The following is a 19,849-nucleotide window of genomic DNA, read 5'->3' as shown; positions in this document are numbered from 1 at the left end:
TGTGTGTGTGTGTGTGTGTGTGTGTGTGTGTGTGTGTCAGGCTGCTGTGCATATATATGTCAGGCTGCTGTGCGTATTTGTGTCCCACCCCCCTTCTCCTCATGTAAAAAATACTCCTCGTATTACTCTTGCCACAAAATACTACATGCTGGGCTCCTCCCCCTCCCCCTGTGATAGGTGGATAACACAAATATATTTGTTTTAATATATCTGTACTGGGTTTTTATTTTTGGAGGAAAAAAAAAGTGTGAGGTGAAAAGCCAGAGGGGTTAACTCAGGTGTGAGTAATCAGGAGTAATCAGGAGGAGGAGGGGCTGATTAAGGCAGCTGGCTGGGCCTATATAAGCAGTGACTAGACTCTTGGAGCTCGCTCTGTGGGGCTTGTCTCTTCCAAGTGCTGATTGGATTTCTAAGTGTGAGTTTTAAACAGCAAAAAGGTGAGTTTTATAATACACAATACACAATCAGGAACACACATTTGCAGTACCATTAAACTTCCGGTGAGGCTGCAAGGGGCTGACCTTGTGAGTGAGTGAGAGGGTCTCTTACTTGGAGTAGCAGCTTGGAGTAGCAGAGGGGCTGTGATTGTGCGTGGGTACGGGTTTTTTTTTTTTTTGTGTGTGTGTGTTTTTCCAGGAGCTGGAAGCCGAGTGAAAAGGAGGTGCAGTGAGCTGGAACAACTGCAACTGCTAAGTGGAGTATAGGTGCCGCAGGAGAGAGTACTACGGCTGCATAAAAGTGAAGGACCAAGAACCACACAAAGATAGATAAGTATAAGCCAGCTTAATTTATTGTATAAGTGAGATTGCTTGTCTTCTACTTTTTATTTTTGCTGCTTTTTCTGTGAGAGTAACAGGGAGTTAGACCTTACAAACAATATGGGAGGGGCTGTGATTGAGGACCTCACTCAGTGCATGTCGTGCAAGATGTATGCACACCTGGAGCTACCGGCCCAGTGTGATTACATCTGCACGAGGTGTGTGCGAACGGTTGCCCTGGAAGCCCAGGTAACTGATCTAGAGCAAACCGTTACGCGACTGAGGGGGATTCACAATCTCGAGCGTAGTTTAGACAGAACAGTGGAGGAGTTGCGGGAGGGGTCACTGGTAGAAGAGGATGATGATCAGGTAGCCAGTTGGGTCACAGTTAGAAGGAAGAAAAAGAGGTGGAGGCACGACATCTCCGAACTATCAAACCCGAACAAATTTGCCCGATTGGACGAGGAATCGGAGGATGATAGTGAAGAAATGACGGTGCCGGAGGAGACTGCTCCCTCTAGCATCCAGAGGTGTGGTCCCTCTGGCGCGGTTGGGATAAAAGATAGAGAGGTACCTAGTCAGATGGTGGTGGTAGGGGATTCTATCATCAGGAAGGCAGATAGGGCAATCTGCTACCGGGACCGTGATCGCCATACAGTCTGTTGTCTCCCGGGTGCTCGGGTACGGCACATCGCGGACCGGGTAGATAGATTGTTAGGAGGGGCTGGCAAAGACCCGGCGGTCTTGGTGCACGTTGGCACCAATGACAAAGTTAGCGGAAGGTGGGATGTCCTTAAGAAAGACTATAGGGACTTAGGAAAGAAACAGAAGGCAAGGACATCTAAGGTAATATTCTCAGAATTATTACCCGTGCCACGCGCTAGTCCAGGGAGGCAGAGGGAGATTAGGGAGGTAAATGTGTGGCTTAGGGATTGGTGCAGGAAAGAGGGGTTTGTGTTCCTGGAACACTGGGCGGACTTCTCAGTCAGGCGCCATCTCTTTTGTCGTGACGGATTGCACCTGACTGAGGAGGGGGCAGCGGTGCTGGGGGGAAGGATGGTTAGAAGGTTGGAGGAGATTTTAAACTAGGAGCCTGGGGGGAGGGTTTAGCTAGAAATTACGGGTCATGCAGTGAGAATAGTGGGGATGGCGGTAGTAAACGAAATGGGGGAGAAGTTGGGGGGAGGGTAAGAGCAGGCGGTAAGGTTACTAACATGGGTACTAAAAGGGATTTTACCAAAGCACTAACCAATGACGATTACAGGTCATCCTTGCTACATAAGGTGAAAGATGTCCCTAACGCAAGGGAAAATACTTATCTTAGTTGTATGTATGTAAACGCCAGAAGCATTACTGGTAAAAAGGGTGAACTAGAAATACTTGCAGCAAGCAAACAGTATGATATTATAGGCATTACTGAAACTTGGTGGGATGAATCTCATGATTGGACAGTCAATCTAGAGGGCTATACACTGTTTAGGAGAGACAGACTAAATAAAAAGGGTGGAGGGGTGTGTCTTTACGTAAAGCCGTTTTTAAAACCTAATATATGGGAAGATATTCAGGAGGGGACTGTAGACACTGTCGAGACATTATGGGTAGAAATTGCATGCGGGGGAAAAAGGAATAAAAAAGTTAGTATTGGGTGTATGCTATAGGCCGCCTGGTATCAACGCATCTGATGATGAATTGTTACTAAAGCAAATTGAAAGAGCAGCAGGAGTAGGAGACATAGTAGTGATGGGAGATTTTAACTATCCAGAGATAAACTGGAAAACAACTTATGTGATACTGCTAGGGGCAATATGTTTTTAAACACACTTAATGATAACTACTTAGTCCAACTAATTGAGGAACCAACTAGGTACAATGCAATCTTAGACCTGGTATTAACAAACAATGGGGATTTGGTATCAGGTATTATAGTAGGGGAACCCATAGGAAACAGCGACCACAATATGGTCACATTCAATATCAGTTTCTATAAACAGCCCTATGCTGGCTCAACTAGGACTTTAAACTTTAGCAAAGCAAATTTTGAAAAGATGAGAGTATTTTTCAGGGATATTGAATGGGAAGGTTTGTTTTTAGGAAAAAATACTACGGAGAAATGGGAGGTACTAAAATTCCTGCTAGCTAAAAATACACTCAAATGTATTCCTATGAGTAGCAAAAAAAGGAATAAAAATCATAAACCGATGTGGCTTAACAAAAAGATTAAGGAACTTATGGGCAAGAAAAGGCAAGCATTTAAAAAAGACAAATCTGACGGGGAAGCAGAGTCATCTCAGCACTATAAGGAATGTAACAAAATTGCAAAAAGGAAATAAGAGCGGCTAAAGTAGAAACTGAAAAACTAGTAGCAAAGGAAAGCAAAGCGAATCCCAAAAAATTATTTAAATACATTAATAGCAAGAGATTAAAGAAGGAGAGTATAGGCCCTTTAAAAGACAAGTTGGGAGTCTTAAGCAAAAATGATAATAACATAGCGGACACACTAAATGAGTTTTTTTCAACAGTATTCACTAGAGAGGACCCAATTCAGGGACTGACACACAATCTCAATAATGAGAATATCACACTGATAGGTACTTATTTAAGCGAGGAAGTAGTCTGTGACCGATTAAAATATTTAAAGATGATTAAATCACCAGGGCCCGATGGCATTCATCCAAGGGTTCTAATGGAGCTTCACTCTGAACTGGCAAAACCGCTATCTTTGATCTTTAAGGATTCAGTTATATCAGGTATGGTTCCCAAAGACTGGTGTATAGCGGAAGTAGTGCCTATATTCAAAAATGGAAGTAAAGCTTAACCAGGTAATTATAGACCAGTTAGTCTTACATCTATAGTGGGGAAAATATTGGAAGGTATTCTAAGAGATAGTATTCAGAAGTTCCTTGAAACCAATAAGGTCATTAAAAGGAATCAACATGGGTTTATGAAGGACAGATCCTGTCAAACCAACTTACTTGGCTTTTATGAAACAGTAAGCGCAAACCTAGATCAGGGTAAAGACGTGGATGTAATCTTTTTAGACTTTGCCAAAGCGTTCGATACTGTACCACACATGAGACTTATCTACAAGCTACAAGAATCAGGGCTAGGAAGCACAATATGCACTTGGGTCAAAAACTGGTTAGATAATAGGGAGCAGCGCATTGTGGTTAATGGATCTTTTTCAACTTGGACTGAAGTGCTAAGTGGTGTGCCGCAAGGCTCCGTATTAGGACCGCTATTGTTCAATATTTTCATTAACGACCTAACAGAAGGTCTAGAGAGCATGGTGTCAATTTTTGCAGATGATACCAAATTGTGTAAGGCAATAAATACAGAGGAGGATGCCGAGTCTCTTCAGAACGACTTAGTTAAATTAGAAGCATGGGCAGCCAAATGGAGAATGCGCTTCAACACAGACAAGTGTAAGATAATGCACTGTGGTAACAAGAACAAAAATTACACCTACCTACTAAATGGGGTAAAATTAGGGGATTCTGTACTGGAAAAGGACTTAGGTGTCCTCATAGATAGCAAGCTAAACAGTAGTACCCAAAGTAGGACTGCAGCAAAGAAGGCTAATAAGATATTAGCATGCATAAAACGGGGTATTGATGCTAGGGACGAGTGTATTATACTCCCATTATATAAATCACTAGTGAGGCCACACCTTGAATACTGTGTACAATTCTGGGCACCGTACTACAAAAAGGATATCCTGGAGCTTGAAAAGGTACAGAGGAGGGCGACCAAACTAATTAAGGGCATGGAGACGATGGAATACAAGGAAAGGCTTGAAAGACTAGGCATGTTTACATTGGAAAAGTGGAGACTAAGAGGGGATATGATCAACATCTACAAATATATAAGGGGACAATACACAGAGCTTGCGCGGGACCTGTTTTTGGTTAGATCAACACAGAGGACTCGTGGACACTTGCTCAGGTTAGAGGAGATTCCGCACAATACGGCGTAAAGGCCTTTTCACGGTAAGGACAATACGTGTTTGGAATTCCCTGCCCGAGGGAGTTGTAATGGCGGAATCTGTCAACACCTTTAAGAAAGGGTTAGATAAATTCCTAATGGATAAGGATATCCAGGGGTATGGTGCATAGTCATGCATTATAGTTACTATAAATAGGGATAAAATGCAACGGCTGACAGCAGCATCAGTCAGAAATTTTAGTCAAATCATCATGCATAGGAGACCACAAATAGGTTGAACTCGATGGACAATTGTCTTTTTTCAACCTCAGATACTATGTTACTAACACCTGGACTCGCACATCTCTCCGGCACACTGTGCACCTAGATCAGCCACTACAAAAACAGCTCCTCGGGCCAGGCAACTGTGCAGTGGTGGTATCGGGAACTTCCGGACACGCGTCCCTCCTGTATGCTGTCCCGTTATAGCCACAGTCATTACAGCTACAGCTCCCACAGTGTTATTCCTTGTGGTCACCAAATCATTGACTCCTGGCAGGGTCTAGCGATCCCCTGAGCATCTTACTGTACCAGGGGTTATCAGCTCATCCACTACAGTACTGCTTTAGATACTCTATCACATCAGGTAACCACCAGCAGGTACAATCTCTTTTTTTTACTCACTGCACATCTCCTGGCTCTAAATTAAGGGATATTAGAGCCCTGCAATGCCATCTGCAACAGGAGGTCTTTCCTTCTAATACCCCTGGAGGTTGCCATCACTTTTGCTATATTCTATATGGCACAGAACCCGCAGTGGAACCACTCACCCCGTGTTCACTACAGATGTTTCTGTACACACTGGGAAGTAGCATGCACACTTGGATTCTTATGTGATGTACCTATGTCTCTTTTTCTATTTTTCAGACTCTCTCATTTGAGGTGTATTGTCACTACTAGCACTGCCCTGGCTTACATCAGAGCTAGGGTTTTTTTACCCAAAAAGCAGAAGTCCTACTGCACCTTTAATTAACCCATCCGTCACACCATCTGATAAGCTCACTTATACACTACCACTTGGTACATATTTGAGAAGCAGCAATCTTGGGGAGTCAGTACGGATGGCTGTAATTTCAATCTTGCTTAACACATTACTTATTCCATGTGTCTGCTGACCATTTATATCGTTCATACATTTTCTCACCTGACAACAATAATGTAACTTCTTCGGTTATTAACCTGATATCATTTTTGTACAAGTAACAGCTTTCTGTGACACTGTTGCTGCATGCCAATTGTGAAACCTCTCATTACATATCCTTGCAACATTGTTGTCTTATAATTGTTACTGCTAGGCATCAAATGATACACTGGGTGGGATTCAATTCTTTTCACCCATTTCCACACCCATTCTGTTTCTGCCCTCAGGGACGTTGTATCATTATTTCAGCTCGCTACCCCCGGAGTAGGGAGGCACCCAACCCTTTACACAGCTAAACCGGATTACTATTGGTGCAATAAGCGCAATAACGGAGATAATTTTAGAAAGGAAATTGGGCGCGATATATCATTTGAATCTTACCCACTGTGTTTAGTACAGCATTTTGTGATACACTATTGGAATCAGCCTGCATTTTCAGAGGCCAGTGCCCATAATTAATACTTGAGTCTGATTGTGTTTAATTATATGGGCTTTGACCTCAGGTTGTTTGGTGGTGTTTTAAACTGGGTCATGGTACCATAATATTACTATATCATTACTCTATATTACACGGAGCTTTAATATGTTACCATCTCTTTTTAGCATTTAGTTTCGATTAAAAGTTATGTCTTAACAGTCGTGTTAATTAAACCTAAAGGCTGATTGCTCCCACAAGAGAGTTTTTCTTTCTTTTTTGGATGTGTGTGTGTCATGGTTGCTGTGTGTACAGTATATGTGCATGTCAGACTACTATGCATATGTGTGTGTGTGTCAGGCCACTGTTGTGTGTAAATGTGTGTGTGTTGTGTGTGTCATGCCGCTGTGCATATATGTGAGAGTGTGTATCAGGCTGCTGTGCATATATGTGTATAATATATATATGTACTGTGTGTACAGTATATGTGTGTGTGTGTGTGTGTGTGTGTGTGTGTGTGTGTGTGTGTGTGTGTGTGTGAAGCCACTATGGTGTGTTTGTGTGTGTGAAGCCACTGTGCTGTTAGTCCAGCCAGTTTTTGCTGCAGAACTTCACCTACATTAGTGCGAGTGTCTTGACCTGATATTTGGCCCAGTAGACAGAGCCAAGTTCATGGCTTGAGCACTTGCTCTCAGTGTTGGACTAGGTCAGGCAGAGGGCAGAGTTCTCAGTGACAAGTGTCTGCTGCCAGTGGCGCAGAAGGAGGGGGAGTTGGTACTAATTACCCAGGCTGAGGCAAGCCAGGGGGTCCAGACTGGAGCACACCAGCCTTCTGCACCCCCCAAGTCATGTCATCCCCCTATTTACTGTCATCCTCTTTGGCACCCCTATGTACTGTCATCACCTCTGCCCCCATGCCCTGTCATACCTTTTCAATGTGCGGAAGCTCCCAATGTTTTCACATCACAGATATGATTCTGTTGTCCTGCACACCCATATCTTTTTAGTGCTGCCCTGCATCTTCCAAATCCCGTTACTGCTTCCTCTAGTTTTCATAGCTTTGCATTCTGTTTATTTATCACTACACGGCAGCCCCATATCCAGTCTCCACTGCCCAGTACCCCATAACATTAAAGAAAAAATGATGGGCAGAGGTTGGGATGTGAGGAAAAAGCAGAAATACTGTACAGAGGGTAACATGAGGGAAATGCAGGTGGGCAGAGGGTAATGAGTGAGGACAAAGCTGGGGGGCCAGAGGTGGCTTGTCAAATTCTCTGATTCAACATTTTACAGCATAAATATATTAATTTTAAAAAAAGCTATGAAATTCCATAGACAAAAAACCTTACGGTTTCACATGTCCCATTAAGGCTTCTTACACATGATCTGGCTTTTCAGAAACCTGTTGTAATTTTTCCACTCAAACTACAAAAAGCAATGAAATTCCGATCATTAAGGCTGACGCCTTAATGGACGTGTTCCTTGCGCAATACAGATATGGTATGCCATCACAGCCTGTGGGTAAGTGCAGATTCAGCACTCTCACAGAGTGAGATTGCTGTCACTCACACAATGGTGGAGCTGCTAATTCACAGATTTGTGTGCTCATTGGAATACACACATGCAGTCTATGCAACTGAAGGTCTGAGCGGAAGACAAAGCTGCTTGGATGAGGTAAGAGTGTTGTTGATAGGAGGGAGGAGACAGAGCGGTGTGGATGGGGAAACAGAAGTGTGTGGATAGAGGGAACACTAAGCAGCACTGATGGGGGGACAAAGAAACACAGGGGGTAATTCAGACTGCAACGATCGCAGTCTGAATTAGTTTGTGGGGTGCACACGCACAATGGCCGCACTGCGCGTGCGTACCCCGGGAACCCAGTGAGATGCTATCAGCATTTCACTGGCTGCGATCACCCTGCCTGATTGACAGGCAGAGGCGGTTGCGGGGAAGGAGGAGGGCGTGCCAACGGCATTAGAATGCCATTGGCGGGGCATGGTCTGCACAACGGAGGCGTTTCCGGACCATTGGGAGGGTGGGCTGCGGCGGTTAACCCCTGCCAAGAGTGCAGGAGCTGTGCTACCAGGGAGCTACTTGTCAGTTACAAAAGCATCGCCGCCGTGCTATGCTTTTATACCTGTGAGGGGATGGGGGGGAGGGGGGGGGTAGGGCCTGACATGCATTTTGGACTAGCCCTGTGTGTTCCCCCCACATGTCAGAGTAAATGATCATAGATGTGCTAAATTTAGCACATCCACGATCAACTCTGAATTACCCCCACAGATGGAGGGAGGTTAGACAGAGTGCAACAGATGGGGGAAAGACAGTGGCACAGATGGTGGGGAGACAGCTGTGTGGATGGGTGGACAGTGCCATATGGATGAGGGGGAAAGAGCAGCACAGATGTGGGAGTGGTAAGAGCAGTACAGATGGAAAGAAACGGCGCGGATGAGGAAGGTAGAGCAGCATGGATGAAGGGAATAAAGTCCCAACATTAGAGGGGATAAGTATTTTTACCTTTCCTTGGGGGGTGGCAGCTAGGCCTAATCCTTGGGTGGGTTGGATAGGGCAAATCCACCCCCCCAATAGTGACCCACGAAACTTACCTTCAGGATGTCAGCTACATGAATAGGGAAAGAGTGGTGTGGATAGGGGGTAGATTAAGCAGCAAGTATGGGAAGGGAGATAGAGTAGTGCGGGTGGGGGCAAAGATGCAGATGGGTTGAAAACATTGGCACGGATGGGTAGAAAACTGGTGCAGATGGGAGAGAAGACAGTGTGCCATGTACTGGAGGAGGCAGAGTGACGTTGAAGAGGGAAACCCTGAGCAGCACAGAGAGAAGGAAACGGTGGTACAGACAAGGCACAGGTGGGGAAAGACAGATGGTACAGATAAGTTAGTACAGACTAGCACAGGTGCTAGAACACAGCAGTAGGGATTGGGGAAGACAGAGCAGCATGGGGGTGTATAGGGGAAGTAAGTGTAGATGCGTAGACCGTAGATGGCGTATTATAGTTTTAGCAATTAACCAAGATGTTTGAGGGAGCTAAATGTGTATACTAAATGAGATGGATGTATGGAGTGAGAAGGATGTTGAAACAAGGTGGGATTGTTGTGGAGACTGAATGGGATGGTTGTGGGCACTGTGAGGGTCATTCCGACCCAATCGCTCGCTGCAGTTTGTTGCAGCGCAGCGTTTGGGTTGGAACTGCGCATGCGCCAGCGCCGCAGTGCAGTTGCCTAGCGATCACCTCTGAAACAGAAGCAGTCGCCGGGCGGGAGGGGGCTGAACGGCATTAAGCCGCCATTTAGGGGGAGCAGTCTGGCCAACGCAGGCGTGGCCGGACCATTGGGGGGTAGGCCGTGGCGGCTGTGAGACGTCTCACGCAGATGCTGCGGCCAGCGGCAGCGACAATTCCCTCCCAGCCAGCTGCAGGAGCTGCGCTGGCCGGGAGTTACTCCTCAAATACAAAGGCATCACTGCTGTGCAATGCTTTTGTATTTGGGGGTGGCGGCACTGACATGCGGGGCGGACTAGCTCTGTGCTGGGCGTCCCCCCGCATGTCAGTGAAGATGATCGTAGCTGTGCTAAATATAGCACAGCTACGATCAACTCGGAATGACCCCGAGTCGGATGGGAGCACCACATAACTGCTCAGACCTTCAGTTGCATAGACTGCATGTGTGTATTCCAATGAGCACACAAATCTGTGAATTAGCAGCTCCACCATTGTGTGAGTGACAGCAATCTCACTCTGTGAGTGCTGAATCTGCACTTACCCACAGGCTGTGATGGCATACCATATCTGTATTGCGCAAGGAACACGTCCATTAAGGCGTCAGCCTTAATTATGGGAAATTCATTGCTTTTTGTAGTTTGAGTGGAAAAATTACAACAGGTTTCTCAAATGCCAGATCATGTGAATGGGACATGTGAAACCGTAAGGTTTTTTGTCTATGGAAAAAAAATAAATATATTTTTATATATATATATACATATATATATATATATCTACACATATACATACACACACACACACACACACACATACATATATATATACACACATACAGTATACATATATATATATATATATATCTATCTGTACACCCAGTATATACAGATGTATGTTTGCTGCAATGTGACATGCTGCAACATGGTTTGCTGCAGCTGCGACTATTACCACTATTCGCAATAGGCAATTGTTTCATTAATTCCTAATGGAAAGAGACAGTGGCATTTAGAGACATAGGATGGAATACCTTTCATATGCATGGAGGTAATTAAACACCCCAGCCTGGGAGTGTCTAACTCTAGGCAGGGAAAGGTTAATTTTTTCTGTAGTAGGATTTGTTGTTAGGTGGGGTGGGGTGAGGTTTGGTTAACCTATGGAGATGGAGTTAGGTGGTGGGGTTTTAGATCAATATCAGGATTGCTGTAGGCATCCATTTTATTCTTATTCCTCATGGATGTTACCCGCTCTCTCTCCCTTGTGTAGTTGTCAGTTGTTATTGTCAGCTTTTGTGGCAGGAAAGAATTATTGCAGTTGCCATCTGTTTTTTGAGCTTGAGGTGCTCTCACCTCCAATATATGTCTTATGCTGATTCTACCCTACCGAGGACATCGGCGCTGTCCAGGTGGGCCTCATGTTGCTGTGTCATTGGGGTGGAAAGTGGATACCTTGGGCATGGTTATGGGGCTGGCTGCTCACACCCCATGAGGTAAAGCAGTGTGTGTATGCAGTTTGCGATCTTGCACTGTGGGGGCTGTTCTTTCTATGCTACCATACTTTCCCTGTTTTCCTTTCTTCCTCTTTTATTTAGGATTCTAGTTATTTATGCTAGTTAGATATATTTTTAAATAGCTTAGTTCTAAATAAATAAAGCTGACCTTACTTTCCCCTTATACAAGTCTCTGTGTCTTTATTTATTAATGATTAGGGTGTATTGTTTTACCCTTGCACTGTTGGGAGGAGGCATTCATCAGTTGACGGAGAGTTTATTGTAAAAAATGATTCTGTATAAGAATATAACATAAACTCCAATGTTTCAGGGCATGTAGCCCCTTTGTCAAGGTGTGAACCTACAGACCCCAAAATGTTGGAATTTATATGATACACTACAGAATTATTCTCTGAGTGCCACTGGCTTATTCCATTGTGCATCCATTTACTGTATGTAGAGGGCACCTGAGCCAATTTATCACAGTTAGTGGAGTGCCGGGCTTCTTCATGATTATATATATATATATACACAACAATAGAAGAATTGGCGCCAGGGGGTCGCATCAACTTCCACTATTCTAACCCTTAATTGGTTAACACTTTTAACATAAGATAATAACATGTTCCATCATAAAACATTTATTAAAAACATATTCAAATTAATACAGAGTAGATATATTATTCCACACTTTAAGATGTATGACTCTTAGCGCTGAATACAAATGTTGAAGGATCACAACAATCTCCTCCTTCTCCTTATAGTTGGTTCGGAGATAGCTTCACAGACAACCCAACGCGTTTCGTCTTATACAAAAGACTTCATCAGGGGTATCTCTCAAGCGGCTGAGAAGTATAGTTGTTTATACAAAAAGTATAATGCAACAAAACTTGTTCATACATGCATGATGGAAACTCCAATATAACACCGAGGCTTTCTGATGAACAATTGCACAGGTACTGAGTGTCCATTGCAGATACATACAAGGTTTCCTTTCTAAGTGACCCTTCAGTACCTGGGTTTCTGAATTTTTGTACAAGTTATCTCACCATAAGGCCACACTGATTGTTCATCAGAAAGCCTCAGTGTTATATAGGAGTTTCCATCATGCATGTATGAACAAGTTTTGTCGCATTATACTTTTTGTATAAACAACTATACTTCTCAGCCGCTTGAGAGATACCCCTGATGAAGTCTTTTGTATAAGACGAAACGCGCTGGATTGTCTATGTTGTGAAGCTATCTCCGAACCAACTATAAGGAGAAGGAGGAGATTGTTGTGATCATTCAACATTTGTATTCAGCGCTAAAAGTCATACATCTTTGATGTGCACATAAAAATCGGGAGACTGGACCCATTTATTTGAATTAAGTCCTGTAGTGCCGCTTCATTGTGCATATATATATATATATATATATATATATTAATGATGAGCGGGTTCGGTTCCTCGGAAACCGAACCCCCCGAACTTCACCCATTTTACACGGGTCCGAGGCATACTCGGACTCTCCCGTATGGCTTGGTTAACCCGAGCGCGCCCGAACGTCATCATCCCGCTGTCGGATTCTCGTGAGATTCGGATTCTATATAAGCAGCCGCGCGTCGCCGCCATTTTCACTCGTGCATTGGAAATGTTAGGGAGAGGACGTGGCTGGCGTCCTCTCCGTTTATTCATTGTTGAGTTGATGCAAATATTTGTGCTTGCTTATATCATTGTGGGGACTGGGGAGCAGCTTTATATTAATATAGGAGGAGCACAGTGCAGAGTTTTGCAGATCAGTGACCACCAGTTTTATCCGTTCTCTGCCTGAAAAAAACACTCCATATCTGTGCTCAGTGTGCTGCATATATCTGTGCTCACACTGCTTAATTGTGGGGACTGGGGAGCAGCTGTATTATATAGCAGGAGTACAGTGCAGAGTTTTGCTGACCAGTGACCACCAGTATACGTTGTCTGCCTGAAAAACACTCCATATCTGTGCTCAGTGTGCTGCTTTATTGTGGGGACTGGGGAACACCAGTATAATATATATATAGGAGGAGTACAGTGTAGAGTTTTGCTGACACAGTGACCACCAGTATATATAGCAGTACGGTACGGAAGGCCACTGCTGTACCTACCTCTGTGTCGTCATGAAGTATACTATCCATCTACATTCTAATTCTATACCTGTGGTGCATTTTAGTTTTGCAGTTTGCTGACACAGTGACCACCAGTATATATAGCAGTACGGTACGGAAGGCCACTGCTGTACCTACCTCTGTGTCGTCATTAAGTATACTATCCATCTACATTCTATACCTGTGGTGCATTTCAGTTGTGCAGTTTGCTGACACAGTGACCACCAGTACATATAGCAGTACAGTACGGAAGGCCACTGCTGTACCTACCTCTGTGTCGTCATTAAGTATACTATCCATCTAGATTCTATACCTGTGGTGCATTTTAGTTTGCAGTTTGCTGACACAGTGACCACCAGTATATATAGCAGTACGGTACAGAAGGCCACTGCTGTACCTACCTCTGTGTCGTCAAGTATACTATCCATCTACATTCTATACCTGTGGTGCATTTTAGTTTTGCAGTTTGCTGACACAGTGACCACCAGTATATATAGCAGTACGGTATGGAAGGCCACTGCTGTACCTACCTCTGTGTCGTCATTAAGTATACTATCCATCTACATTCTATACATGTGGTGCATTTCAGTTGTGCAGTTTGCTGACACAGTGACCACCACTACATATAGCAGTACGGTACGGAAGGCCACTGCTGTACCTACCTCTGTGTCGTCATTAAGTATACTATCCATCTAGATTCTATACCTGTGGTGCATTTTAGTTTTGCAGTTTGCTGACACAGTAACCACCAGTATATATAGCAGTACGGTACGGAAGGCCACTGCTGTACCTACCTCTGTGTCGTCAAGTATACTATCCATCTACATTCTATACCTGTGGTGCATTTTAGTTTTGCAGTTTGCTGACACAGTGACCACCAGTATATATAGCAGTACGGTATGGAAGGCCACTGCTGTACCTACCTCTGTGTCGTCATTAAGTATACTATCCATCTACATTCTAATTCTATACCTGTGGTGCATTTTAGTTTTGCAGTTTGCTGACACAGTGACCACCAGTATATATAGCAGTACGGTACGGAAGGCCACTGCTGTACCTACCTATGTGTCGTTATTAAATATACTATCCATCTACATTCTATACCTGTGGTGCATTTCAGTTGTGCAGTTTGCTGACAGAGTGACCACCACTACATATAGCAGTACGGTACGGAAGGCCACTGCTGTACCTACCTCTGTGTCGTCATTAAGTATACTATCCATCTACATTCTATACCTGTGGTTCATTTTAGTTTTGCGGTTTGCTGACACAGTGACCACCAGTATATATAGCAGTACGGTACGGAAGGCCACTGCTGTACCTACCTCTGTGTCGTCATTAAGTATACTATCCATCTACATTCTATACCTGTGGTGCATTTTAGTTTTGCAGTTTGCTGACACAGTGACCACCAGTATATATAGCAGTACGGTACGGAAGGCCACTGCTGTACCTACCTCTGTGTCGTCAAGTATACTATCCATCTACATTCTATACCTGTGGTGCATTTTAGTTTTGCAGTTTGCTGACACAGTGACCACCAGTATATATAGCAGTACGGTACGGAAGGCCACTGCTGTACCTACCTCTGTGTCGTCAAGTATACTATCCATCTACATTCTATACCTGTGGTGCATTTTAGTTTTGCAGTTTGCTGACAGTGACCACCAGTATATATACAGCGACCTTGGTGCGCCTCTTTTTTCTTTGCATCATGTGCTGTTTGGGGACAATTTTTTTGAAGTGCCATCCTGCCTGACACTGCAGTGCCACTCCTAGATGGGCCAGGTGTTTGTGTCGGCCACTTGTGTCGCTTAGCTTAGTCACACAGCGACCTTGGTGCGCCTCTTTTTTTCTTTGCATCATGTGCTGTTTGGGGACAATTTTTTTGAAGTGCCATCCTGCCTGACACTGCAGTGCCACTCCTAGATGGGCCAGGTGTTTGTGTCGGCCACTAGTGTCCCTTAGCTTAGTCACATAGCGACCTTGGTGCACCTCTTTTTTTCTTTGCATCATGTGCTGTTTGGGGACAATTTTTTTGAAGTGCCATCCTGCCTGACTCTGCAGTGCCACTCCTAGATGGGCCAGGTGTTTGTGTCGGCCACTTGTGTCGCTTAGCTTAGCCATCCAGCTACCTCGGTGCAAAGTTTAGGACTAAAAATAATATTGTGAGGTGTGAGGTGTTCAGAATAGACTGAAAATTAGTGTAAATTATGGTTATTGAGGTTAATAATACTATGGGATCAAAATGACCCCCAAATTCTATGATTTAAGCTGTTTTTTAGGGTTTTTTGTAAAAAAAAAATGAATCCAAAACACACCCGAATCCGACAAAAAATTTTCATGGAGGTTTTGCCAAAACGCGTCCGAATCCAAAACACGGCCGCGGAACCGAATCCAAAACCAAAACACAAATCCCGAAAAATGTCCGGTGCACATCACTAATATATATATATATATATATATATATATATATATATATATATATAGAAGTCGTTCGGGCAGCACTCCCAATGCCAAAATAAATGTCCCGGTGCCTTCCTAGGTACCTTCGGCAGGTCCAAATAATAGAAACAGTGTACGGCGGCACTCGGAGGGACATTAAAGCTCCGAAACGTTGTATACCACCCTGCTGTACTAGTTTATTTCTCCGAGTGCCGCCGTACACTGCTTCTATATATATATATATATATATATTAGAAATGTGCGGCGGGCACTTTTCATGTTTTGTGTTTTGGTTTTAATTCTCCGCTAGTGTTTTGGTTTTGGATTGGTTTTGCCAAAACCACCCTTTCATGTTTTGGTTTTGAATCTGGATAATTTTTGAAAAAAACTTAAAAATTATTAAAATCAAAGAATTTGGGAATAATTTTAATCCTATGGTATTATTAACCTCAATAACATTCATTTCCACTCATTTCCAGTCTATTCTGAACACCTCACACCTCACAATATTGTTTTTAGGCCAAAAGGTTGCGCTGAGGTGGCTGGATGACTAAGCTAAGTGGCACAAAAACCTGGCCCATCTAGGAGTGGCACTGCAGTGGCAGACAGGATTGCAGATTTAAAAAATAGGCCCCAAACAGCACATCATGCAAAGATGAAAAAAAGGTGCAATTAGGTAGCTGTATGACTAAGCTAAGCGACACAAACAATTGGCCCATCTAGGAGTGGCACTGCAGTGTCAGACAGGAGGGAAGATGTAAAAAAAAGTTCCCAAACAGCACATCATGCAAAATAAGAAAAAGAGGTGCAATGAAGTAGCTGTATGACTAAGCTAAGCGACACAAACAATTGGCCCTTCTAGGAGTGGACTACCTGATAATTTACAAAGAAATGTCTCACGGCGCTTTGTTGTTAATTTGTTTATATTTATATAGACAAAAATAAGATTTATATTATATTCAGCTGCTGAGTGTCAAATATGATTGTGTGGGCATATATAAAAAAGGTCTCCTATTTTAATAGGGGAACCAACTAAACAATTTGGAAAAGCACTCTGCGCTAATTAATTTTATCAGGTCTTAAAACAAAATGAATTCACATAAATATAAAATACTTTTCTTTTATTAGAAAATGATCAAAAGATCTTTAAATTGATGTATATGTAATATAAAAAATAATAATTCATACAACAGACTAAATATATACATAAACTGTCATACCACTAAAATTAGTATATACAGACTAAATTTCTATTTCTAATGCCGGCTTTTCATATACCTATGGATATAGTGCATTTCAATGGAGGTCAATCAATTCACATAATATATCTAGATGCAAAATGTCCACAATAAACATATAGGACAATCCTTATAATTATAGTGAATGGCAAAAAGTCCTCAAACCATTCACTTAGCAAATGTAGAGAGAACCAGTGTTAATTGATTTCACTTAGCAATAGCTAAAAAGTCTCAGCGGACTGATTATGCAAAATAGCAAGAGAAACTCTGGAAAGCCCTATGGGGCTATCAGCATGTGTGAGCGCTCACCCTCCGTCTCATGTCATATGACGGATCAATTAGACGTACACTGTGTGCCGGTCAGGTGCGGCTAGGAGGCTCCGGACGTCTCCGATCTCCAACATGAAGTTGCCGCTGCAGTCCCAGAAAGCCGCTGATGGATTTTGCTGGCGTCCGGCGTTTGCACAGGGAAATATACAGGGATATCCTTAGTGAATTGTACTGTCACCACAAGTCCCTTCTTTCCCTAATGCGTTTCGCTCGTTCCTGGAGCTTCCTCAAAGAGTCCTACTAGGAGTGGCACTGCAGTGTCAGACAGGATGGCACTTTAAAAAAAAAATACCCAAACAGCACTTCATGCCAAGAAGTAAAAGAGGGCAATGAGGTAGCTGTATGACTAAGCTAAGCGACACAAGTGGCCCATCTAGGGTTGGCACTGCAGTCCCACTGCACTAATGGCAGATACCAGATGCACATCTAACACCAGCATAGTTGTTATGGCCGCAGTATTCCGCTTTGCAACAGGGTATATATATATATATATATATATATATATATACGGCAGTATTACTGAAATTATATGGCAGGATCACTGGAATTATACAGCAGTACCACTGGACATATACGGCATTACCACTGGACATATACGGCAGTATCACTGGACTGGATTTATATGCCAGTACCACTGGAATTATACGGCAGTATAACTGGATTTATACGCCAGTACCACTTGAAATTATATGGCAGGATTACTGGTGTTATATGGCAGGATCTCTGGATTTATATGCCAGTACGACCGGAATTATACTGCAGGATAAATGGAATTATACGGCAGGATCACTGGAATTATACGGCAGTACCACTGGATATATACGGAATTACCACTGGACATGTACAGCAGTATCACTGGACTGGACTTATATGCCAATACCACTGGAATTATATGGCAGGACCACTGGAATTATACTGCCGGAATACTGGAATTATACAGCAGAATCACTGGATTTATATGGCATTACCGCTGGATTTATATGGCAGTATCACTGGACTGGACATATACGCCAGTACCAACTGAATTTTATACGTCAGGACCACTGGACATATACGGCAGTAATACTGGAATTAAATGGCAGTACCACTGGACATATACGGCAGGATCACAGGATTTATACGGTAGTACCACTGGTCATATATGGCAGTATCAATGGACATATACGGCAGTATCACTGGACATATATGAAAGCACATTAACACCACCACTGGACTGATGCAGGAAAACACATCATCACTGCAATAAACTGGACTTATACAGCAGCACTGGACATATGGCAGCAGAAAACACTACAACTGTGACTGGACTGATGCAGCACAAGACACCACCACTGAACTGATGCAGCACAACACAGCACCACTCTGACTGGACTAATGCAGCACAATACACCATCACTGAACTTATGCAGCACAGCACAGCACCACTGGACTGGACTTATACAGCAGCACTGGACATATGGCAGCAGAGGACACAACCTCTGTGACTGGACTGATGCAGCACAAGATTCTACACTGGACTGAGCTGCACAACACAGCACCACTGGACTGGATTTATACAGCAGCACTGGACATATGGTACCAGAGGACACAACCACTGTGTCTGGACAGATGCAGCACAAGACACTACCACTGAGGACACTGAGAACAGTCTTCTGTCTACACTCTCCAATGCTGGATTGAAAATGACGGCGACGCGTGGCTCCTTATGTGGAATCCAAACCCCACGAGAATCCGCCAGCAGGATGATGACGTTTTGCCTCATTTTGGTTTCCGAGTCAGGCGTGAAAACCCGAGCCGGGCTCGGGTAGTGAAGTTCGGGGGGGGTTCAGTTCTCAGGGAACTGAACCCGCTTATCTCCAATATATATATATATATATATATATTATAAGGGCACGGTCGTGCCCTTATATTAAGGCTGAATCAAACAAACTGAACTTCTGAGATGGGTGCATTGTGTTTGAGGAGCTACACCTCAAAAGTGATTTGACGTACTGAGCTGATATTTGGCAAGGATACGTAGAATTGTCACCCAGTGCTGCCTTCCAAATTTCAGGGCAAACTAATAAAAAATGAGGAATTGGGAGTAACCTAAAGTTTCAACTATCAGTTTTTTTCTGCGACTTCCTGTTTGTCTTTTTGTCAGCGTTTCCAATGTAGTGTATGGGAAGATTTTTGGGAAGGCATAACTCAGGGTAGAGGAAGAATTAAGAATTGGGGTTTGTTTTATTGGATAGAGCTTGTCCCAGTAAAGTGCCTTTTGGGGTTAAGGTTTTTCAGAAAGTTACAGGGTTTTTTTATTTAGTAAAATATGCCCCATTTTAAAGATAGACATTTCAATTTGTTGCGCCTGCGCAGTGCTGTCTGCAAGGGGTGTACTCAGAGCAGCATCAACGGGTGTACAAACATGGCCGACTTTTTCCCCCCCGTGCATCCAGTTTTTGATGGTAAACTGGTGGGGAATTGCAGATATTAGGTTTATACATTGGGGTGTGGGGTGTTTTGGGGTTGGTGGGGGCACATTTTCACAGTAATTAGCCCTGGCACCGTTCATATGAAAGAGTTTAATTGTCCGGTTCGAGCGGTGCCAGAGGATGCCGTGACGTCACTAATTTATTCAGAGCAATGGCAGCTGGGAGTGGGAACATCAAAACTGCTTTTTCTTGTACTATTTCTCCTGCTCCCGCTGGCTTGGTTAG

The sequence above is a fragment of the Pseudophryne corroboree genome, chromosome 5 (genome assembly GCF_028390025.1).
Source record: "Pseudophryne corroboree isolate aPseCor3 chromosome 5, aPseCor3.hap2, whole genome shotgun sequence".
Taxonomy (NCBI): Eukaryota; Metazoa; Chordata; class Amphibia; order Anura; family Myobatrachidae; genus Pseudophryne; species Pseudophryne corroboree.
Note: the sequence above shows the minus strand (reverse complement) of the source record.